Source organism: Mirounga leonina, unplaced genomic scaffold, assembly GCF_011800145.1.
Source record: "Mirounga leonina isolate KUSES-001 unplaced genomic scaffold, KU_Mleo_1.0 Mir_153, whole genome shotgun sequence".
In the NCBI taxonomy this organism is placed as follows: Eukaryota; Metazoa; Chordata; class Mammalia; order Carnivora; family Phocidae; genus Mirounga; species Mirounga leonina.
The window spans coordinates 6,201,957-6,211,463 of NW_023270387.1; positions in this window are offsets into that span (position 1 = coordinate 6,201,957).

Below are 9,507 nucleotides of genomic sequence, written 5' to 3' on the forward strand. Positions count from 1 at the left end.
GGTAGCTTTCAGGTGGCCTGTTATTTGAAGAGTGGGGCTGCTTAGGCAGGGTCTGGGATTAACCCCTGAATAGGCTGTATGGCTGGACACAGAGCGAAACCAGCCCAGGGAAGGCTCACCTGAGACTAAGCCGACTTAAGCAGTGGTTGTTTGCCTTTGGATATACCCGCAGTCCCCCAAGGTTCTTGGTGCCCATTGGCTATCCCCCTGCACTTCGCTTATTCCTCACTAAGAACGATAGCCTCTGGCGGGGCGCCTGGGTGGCTCAGTCTGTTAAGCACCTGCCTTTGGCTCAGGTCATGCATGATCTCAGGGTCCTGGGATCAAGTCTCGTGTCGGGCTCCTTGCTCAGCGGGGAGCCTGCTTCTCCCTCTGCCTGCAGCTACCCTTGCTTGTGCTCTCTCTCTCTGATAAATAAATACATAAAATCTAAAAATCCACACTTGGCAAAGTGTGCAAATGTGAGTTTTGCACACAAGATGTTATTGGCTTCTCATAATAGCCGTGAAGAAAGCCAGGGAAAACATCTTATAAATAATTATTGGAGGGCTCAAATGACTTTTTCAAGATACACAGTTATTATGTGGTAGAACAAGGACTCATAGCTCTAAAGTCTATGGTCTTTTTACTGACCTTAATGATTTCCAAGAACCCATCTGCTCTGCCTTCCATCTCCTCAGGGCTTCGAAGTTTTCAAGCTTATGTATTACTTCTATTGCTATGTTTTTAGAAGACTCTGGTGACAAAAATGCTTAACATTTCGTGGAAAGTGAGTTATGTGGCATGGAGACATTTTACCAATGCTTTTCAAACCCAGCCCAGTAGGTATATGCTCACTTTGTTAATGCCATGGTCCAATCTCCAGTATTCCCATTGTTTTACCAATGGACCCTATCACGTGCCAGGGTATGTGGATGCTCATCGGTGCAAACCCACCCTTAACTGCTCTGCCAAAGTCGTATTCTGCCATTGGTGGGTGAGAGGCTCCACCTTCTAATGGGAGAAGCAATGCAATTTTTATCAGTTTATCATTTTGAAGAAATACTTTTGGCAACTGCATGGCTATACTTATTCTTCATGGGTGAGCCAGCCAAGGCAAGAGACTCTGAGGGTGTAAGAACGGACACAAAAATTACCTTAGAAATTTGACAGGGAGAATGAACCATAGAGACAATAGTCTGACCCTTTTAATTTACAGATGTATATATCCATTGGGATACTTTTGGCTGCAAGAAACAGAACACCTACCAGCCAGGTCTTACATCATAAGGACATGTGTCATATACTTAACAGGAAATCTGGAGGAAGTTGTAGTCTAGGTGGTTTCCTTGGCCCCAAACATGCAGGTTCCTCCAGTCTTAGCCCTCTGTCCTGTCCATGCCTGGCAATGTCCTCTGCTTCAGTTCCAGCATCACATCTCTTACAAAAGGTCTAAAGAGGAATCAAGAGGGTATTTGGAAGCGGTGAGTGTTTTTCTCTTTGTGTCTCTGTTTTTTTTCTTTTACGTTAAGACTTTATTTTTATATTTTGGGGTGCCTGGGTGGCTCAGTCGTTAAGCGTCTGCCTTCGGCTCAGGTCATGATCCCGGGTCCTGGGATCGAGCCCACATCAGGCTCCCTGCTCGGCAGGGAGTCTGCTTCTCCCTCTCCCGTTCCCCCTGCTTGTGTTCCCTCTCTCGCTGTGTCTCTCTCTGTCAAATAAATAAATAAAATCTTAAAAAAAAAAAAAGACTTTATTTTTATTTTTTAATTTTTTAATAAGATACTGTTCTTTTTAAAAGATTTTGTTTATTTATTTGAGAGAGAGAGAGAGAGCTAGTGAGAGAGAGCAAGCATGAGCAGGGGGAGAGGGAGAAGCAGGCTCCCAAGGAGCAGGGAGCCCGATGCGGGACTTGACCCCAGGACCCTGGGATCATGACCTGAGCCAAAGGCAGATGCTTAACTGACTGAGCCACCCAGGCGCCCAGACACTTTTTTTTTTTTAAGAGTGGGTTTATCCTCTGACCCACACATGCATGACCTCTCACATTATCAGTATCACTCATCAGAGTGGAATATGCATTACAATTGATAAACATATATGGACACATCACAATCACCCAAAGATCATAGTTTACATTACAGTTCGCTCTTTTTGGTGTCCATTCTATAAACTTGGACGAATGTGTAATGACATGTATCCATTATTATGGTATCATACATAGTATTTTCACTGCCCTAAAAATCCTCTGTGCTCTGCCTATTTATCCCTCTCCTGGCCTCTGGCCCCTGGCAACTATTGATCTTTTTATTTTCTCCATAGTTTTGCCTTTTCTAGAATGCTACATAGTGGGACTCATATAGAATGTAGACTTTTCAGGTTGACTTCTTTCACTTAGTAATAAGCATTGCAAGTTCCTCTATATCTTTCCATGGCTCGACAGCTGTTTTTAGTGCTGAATAATATTACATTGTCTGGTTGTAACACAGTTTATTTATCCATTCACCTGCCGAAGGTCATCTTGGTTGCTTCCAAGTTTTGACAATTATGAACAAAGATGCTAATAAACATGGACATAACTTTTCAACTCCTTTGAGTAAATACCAAGGAGTGTGGTGGCTGGGTTGCATGGAAAGAGTATGTTTAGTTTAGAAGAAACCACCAAACTGTCTTCCAAAGTGGCTTTACCATTTTGTGTTCCCACCAGCAATGAATGAGAGTTCCTGTTGCTCCACATGCTCATCAACACTTGGCATTGTCAATGTTCAGATTTTGGCTATTCTAGTAGGCATGGAGTGGTATCTCATTGTTCTTTTAACTGGCATTTCCCTGATGACATATGATGTGGAGCATATTTCCATAAGTGTTTTTGCCATCTATATATCTTTGGTGAGGTGTCTGTTAAGGTCTTTGGCCCATTTTTCAATTGGGTTGTTTGTTTTTCACATTGTTGAGTTTTAAGAGTTCTTTGTATATTTTGAATAATAGTCCTATATTAGACCATCTCTGCTTTTCAAGGATGAAACTCTTATCCAGAATTCTCCCAGCCAATTTCCCCATATGTTTCATAGATCCCTGACTGCAAGGAAGGCAGGACAGTGTGAATTCAACATTTGTAGCCTCCATCGTTGGAAGCAATCAGAGAGAAGGGGGTTGGAATGCTTCCTGAGTGGCCAATCACTGGTACCTAACGAATGGAGATCCTGGGCTCCTGAGAAACAGTGGGACTTCTCCAAAGTCACATAGGCAGTGGAGCTAGGACTAAAATCTACATTTTCAGTCAGAGATCCAAAATGGGCAACTGAGTGTCTGGAGAGGGAGAACTTCTGTACCAGAGCATCTCTTCTTCTATTCTGATCCACGGAGATTACATGTCCTAGTTTTTGGCAGATCAAGATCCCAGAGCTGTCATCTGAAGCCCACCTCCTGATAGAGCAAGCTGGCCTTGGTGGTCAAGGATTATCAATTGTTCCTTTTGTCTCTTAGCTTGCGGGCAAAGACACCTGGTCAGTTGTCTGGCCATCACAGAAAATGCTGATGTTTCTTCTGTCAGAATTTATCTTTTGCAAGGTGTTGGTAATTTTTTTTATTGGTCAAAGGACAAAAGAAAAGTACTTGAGTCTCTAATTCCCCTAAGGTGAGCTATTTTATTTTTTTATTTTTTTAGATTTTATTTATTTATTTGACAGAGAGAGAGATAGTGAGAGCAGGAACACAAGCAGGGGGAGTGGGAGAGGGAGAAGCAGGCTTCCTGCAGAGCAGGGAGCCTGATATGGGGCTCGATCCCAGGACCCTGGGATCATGACCTGAGCCGAAGGCAGACGCTTAACGACTGAGCCACCCAGGCACCCCAAGGTGAGCTATTTTAGAAATCCTCAGAAAGTCAGGTAGGAAAAGATCACAGCCCAGATCAATAACTGCCTCCTGGACTGAGAGCAGAGGATGCTTTATTTATGGGCCTGGGATGTTGTGGAGTGTAGGCTCAATACCCAGGTCTTTGATCACATGGGCGTACATAACACTAAGCAGTGAATTATTAAAGCCAAGAGAGATCACTTGGTTCACATTTCTCCCTGTGCCGTCATTTATTGTAGGTGCCCTTCACCTACAGTAAATGTATTCTTAGGAGGGTATGTGTAAGTGCCGTTTGGGAAAAAACATGTGGTGTTTTATTGCGCTAGAGAAGCAGGCAGGTTGAAGAGATCTTAAAGCCCAATCCTTTGCAAAAAGTTTCATTTTTGTCATGCTATTTTGTAAAGCCAATGAACTCCACCCTACGTATCTATTCAGCGTGTGAAATACTGAGTTGGTGTTCCTAGGAGATGAGACCACACTGTGTTTCCATAGTATGAAAGGATAGGAAGACACTGGGATATTTGTTCTGTACCTTGGGCCATGAGATTCTGCCAATAGTAGAAGACTGAAAATGTATCAGGAGCTACTTAGAGATTTCTAATGTGATTGAGAAAGTCCAAAAGAGCATCGTGGAAAATTAAGATCTGTGTGGAGAGTGTAGGGATGCATTTGGTAAATTCTGATCGGTGTGTAGGAAGACACTATGGTCCTGTGATCAGATCCTATGGATGTCCCATGAGACAGACCACATATTTGTGGCTTGTGATCACTACATCTCATTGTAAATGAACAAAAAGTTGTCCTAGTTTTGTGTGTCAGTCTCTCTTCAGAGCTGATATGCATTCTCTGTTCATACTCCCCCTTGCCAAATTTTTAAGCTTTGTTAGTCTCAAAGCCTAAACAGTGCAGGTCCCTGGAAGATTTTCATTTACACCTTTCGCCGGATGGAACTCGAACTCCCCTCTCAGGTTTCCTTACCGTGTTTCTTAGGCACATTCCAAACATAGGAATTTCCAGAGGAAGATGGATCTATTTCCATCATATCTGGTCCCTTTTTTTCTTAGGATTTTCTACCATCCCAAGACCTTATTCCTTTGTCTTGGCTAAGGCAGGACCAGACTCCATTTCCTCATCTTCAAACAACCAGGCCTTTTGGACCTCAGTGCTTTTGCTCACCCTAAGCCTTCTGGAATCCTCCCATTCTACTCCACTGTCACTGGATAACATGCCTTTGGTTCCAAAGTTTAAAAACCGAGCAAAGCTGGCTTAGATTAAAAAAAAAAGAGAGAGAGAGAGAGAGAAAATTCACTGGAAAGACAGATGAGGGGATTTGAACTCAAAGGCGGTGTTGTAACAGGGCCTCAGGAACCAGGACTGGGAGAGGGTAGAAATTCAGGTAGTATTTCCTGTCTCCCGTTTCTCCTTGTTCCTCATCTTGGCTTTTCTTTGCACACCCACCTCGTTCTTGCTTTCTGCCGACTGGCTCCCTTTGCCCCCTGTTTACACGGTGGAAGACATGGCCGCCTTGCAGCTCCCAAGGTTAGAAGCTATACACTCATCTATAACGAGAGGCTCAAGTTTTTTCTTCCTGGGTCCCAATTCTAAATTCCAAGGAAGGTACTCTGATTGGTCCATTTTGTGTCAATGACCCCTTTCTGGACCAATCAGCAAAGTCTAGGGGCCAGGAGCAAGCCACAGAAAGGTAATATTGTTGTTAGTACAGGGCCGATGTGACGGACGGGCCGATTTCAGAGAACACGGGTAAGCAAGTCCAAGGACATCTGCTGTCTCCCTTCTCCCTGCCTATGAAATAAATAGACCCACTTTTTCCTCCCTTTTTTCTTTCATATGTTCAGTAAATGTCTCAGGCAAAATGCTAGTGGCTATAAATACAGCTCTGAACCAAACCTGGTCCTTCCTTTGGTGATCTTATCGATGAGCAGAGAATACAGCTCTTGATTATCCTTTACAACCCAGTTCAGGCATGACTCTCATTAGCTGGAGAAGTCTTTCCTGACACTCTCCCTTGTCCCTTTCCCACAGTGTGGTTTGTGTTACCTTCGCTTTCTATTCCCTGTGACTCTGGTACTTACCTCTGTTGTGCTAATCACATTTCATTATCATTTCATTCCCATGATTCTGTCTTAGTAGTTTGTAAGTTGCTGGAGAAAAGAGACGGCCTTTGAATTCAGAGTAGTTGGCCCCAGGTACATGTTCAGTGAATGTCTGTTGATTGAAAGAACTGCTCTCCATATGTAGAATCTAAAAAAACAAAACAAAACAAAACAAAACCCCACACAAACGAATAAACAGACAAACAGAAAAACAGAATCAGAGCTGGAAACACAGAGAATAAACTGACGGTTGCCAGAGGGGAGGGAGTAAGGGGATGGGCAAAATGGGCAAAGGGGAGAGGGAGATACAGGCTCCCACATACGGAATGAATAAGGCACAGAAGGAATACAGTCAATGATCATTGTGATAGCATTGTGTGGCGACAGATGGGGCTCTCTTTGTGGTGAGTGTAGCATACTGTATAAACTTTTGGAATCACTATGTTGTACACCTGAAACTAATGTAACATTGTGTGTCAACTATATTCAAATACAAAACTAATTAAAAAAAAAAAAAAGAAAGAAAGAACTGCTCCCCTTTAGGAAAGAGGCCTCTATTTCCTCTGAGATGTGAGGCAGAGGAGGGGTTTCTGCATAGCTATGTGTGGGGGGCTTGGCATCTCTTGGGGGGACAGGGCTACCATGAACAAACGCACTATCGAGTCTGAACAGGGTTTGGAGGAATTAGCCTGCTGCCTACAAGAGCAGGAATTGATAGTCCTCGATAGTCCCAGTGGGACATACTTCACAGCCTGTTTTTATTACACACAATGCAGGTCAGACCATTAATTTGATGACTTTGTTGCATCTTGGAGTTTTCCTTCCTAAATGGGAGGCTGAGAACGAGGTATCGCCCTGTAGACTACTCCATTATTCATTATTTCCTTTCCTCATCAAGCCCCTATCTGTGACAGGCTCCAGTGGATACAATCAAGATTCTCAGCTTATTGGAGGGGAAAATAAGTGAAATGAAATTTGCCCAAAGCATACTTTGAGTGAGTCACAGAACAATTAGCAGTACCCAGGTTTGATTTAAATGATAATATATTTTTTTAAATTAGAATAAATTTTGAAGTATTTAGCCAGTGCTTGTTATACTCATAGAACTGACTCATGTCAGTTCATGGATTCTTGAGTGAATACCATTGTTAGTTTTCAGTTTTCAACAATACATAATTGGCACCCAAGAGCTCCACATTTTTCCCTTTTCCCATGAGTCAATTGTGAGTGGCAGGAAGCAGGAACATTTCTCACAGGTCTGTGCTGCTTTTCTCTTGATGAGTTTCGTATTATGCTGGTTGCTTTTCCCTTGCCATCCTCACGGGACTATACTCTGACGTGTTGGATGCCAGGATGTTTGGTAGGGGAAGTTTCTATTGCATTTGCTCAGGCATTCTCCTCCTCTGTGTGTTCTCTTTATTCCACATTTTGGGGAGAAGATCAGTGAAAATAATCCTTTCTTTTTCTCCCCACCTTGCTTTGGGCAAGAGGATGGTTCAAACAATGACCATGTAAGTTAGCAGAGGGTTTTCTCTAGTCAAGGATCCTTTGGTTCTCTCCTCTGTAAAATGAGGTTAACAGTAGAATGTACTTCATAAGGTTGTTGTGAGAAATAAATGAGAAAATAATAAAGGAATACATACAAGCACTCATAGTACCACATGGCACTTAGTAAGTACTCAGTAAATAGTAGTTACTGTTAATTTTTCTAAGACTTTCTAGATGCTCACCAGTATCTTGATGTAGAGAAAAACAAACAAATCAGGACCATCCTTCTACTCCTCCCAGCTCTCTTGTGCCACAGTCCTCATGGCGCCCAGAATCCTTCAAGAAGACCAGCAATGGGCTGGGGACACCGCTGCTCTCCGTCTCCCACCCTCCAGACTAAAAGTGCTCTTATCCCAAATTTAATATCTAAAAATAAATGTGAATTCTCTGCACATATATGTTTTTAATATACTGACAATGAGTTTTTGCCTCCATTTATCGTTCACTTAAAGTGGTCTTTCAAGTTCAACAGTAAGCAATTGCTGAAAAAGAACAGCTAAGAAATCTGGATTCTTATTAACTTTATCTCTAATTGTTATGTAGCTCTGAGTCACTGGCTATTTTTTGTTTTTTTGGTAAACAAGGGTACAAACTACAAAGATTAATGAAGGTTGTCAAGACTGGTGGAAGAACAAAACTGAAAATTTCCATAATGATATCTTCTTTTTTTCTTTTTCTTTTTCTTTTTTTTTTAAGAGAGAGAGGCGGGGAGGGGCAGAGGGAGAGGGAGAGAATCTTAAGCAGGCTCCATGCCTAGCACAGAGCCCAACAGAGGCCTCGATCTCACAACCCTGAGATCATGACCTGAGCTAAAATCAAGAGTTGGACGCTTAACCGACTGAGCCACTCAGGGGCACCACAGTGATATCTTACGAATCCAATGCTTTGCTTCATTTCATTGCATAAAGCCTGGCAAAGGTAGGACTATAGTTATTTCTGTTTTGGTGTGCGGGAAAACCAAGGCACAGAGGCACAGTCTCTTTCACATAGCTTGATTTTGAGATTCCTTCCCTCTCCTCTGACAGAGCCCTCTCTGCCCTGTAATATAATTGCCTTTTTTGGGTGTCCTTCTCACACTAGAATGGGATGTTCTTGAGGGTAGAACGCCATCTTGTTCTTCCCTGTGTCTGTCTCAAGGCCTGACACACAGTGTATTTGTGCCCAGTAATGTAGAAAGAATGAATTCATGAATGAATGAAGGGAGCCAAGGCTAAAGGTTTGATCCAGTGATACTTAGGCAAATGCTCGTTGACTCCTTCTGCACTGCTTCCCATCCCACAGTGACCATGAAGTTATCAGAGGAAAAGGAGAAATGGTAATGTATAAAGCTATAAACAGGGCTGCCTGGGTGGCTCAGTTGGGTGAGCATCTGACTTTAGCTCAGATCATGATCTTAGGGTCCTGGGATAGAGCCCCACATTGGGCTCCCTGCTCAGGGGGAAGTCTGCTTCTCCCTCTGCCTCTTCCCCCACTCCTGCTCTCTCTGTCTCTCTCTCAAACAAATAAATAAATAAAATCTTTAACAAAAGCTATGAACAGAAAGCACTAAATCAAGGCTATAGATTTTTTTAATTTGATTTTTTTTTTTTAGATAGGACATTTAAAGAAATCTAATCTAACAACATTAATCAGTTACCATGGATTTACTGAGGATTTGCTCTGTGTCGGGCACTGAGCTCAGTGATGCTAGCTTGCTCTCTAGTTTGGGAGATAGGAGGGATGGATGTGAGTGGCTTGCTGAGAGTCAACAGTGAGAACTGAAGGTCCTAAGACACAGGGCAGGAGACCATTGAAGGGGCTGGATTTGTCCTGAGTCCTGAAGGGCAGTGGCTAGCAAGTTGGAATAACAGAGGGGACCGAGGAGAGGGGAGGCATCAGAGTGGACAGTGCAGGGTCTGTTTGGGAACTACCTGGGAACGTGCTCTGCTGGCTTTTCACCGAAAACCTCGGGACCTTTCAGAGGGTTGAGAATTTCCATCATGTCCTCTAGTCCAAGCAGGTTCATGGTCCC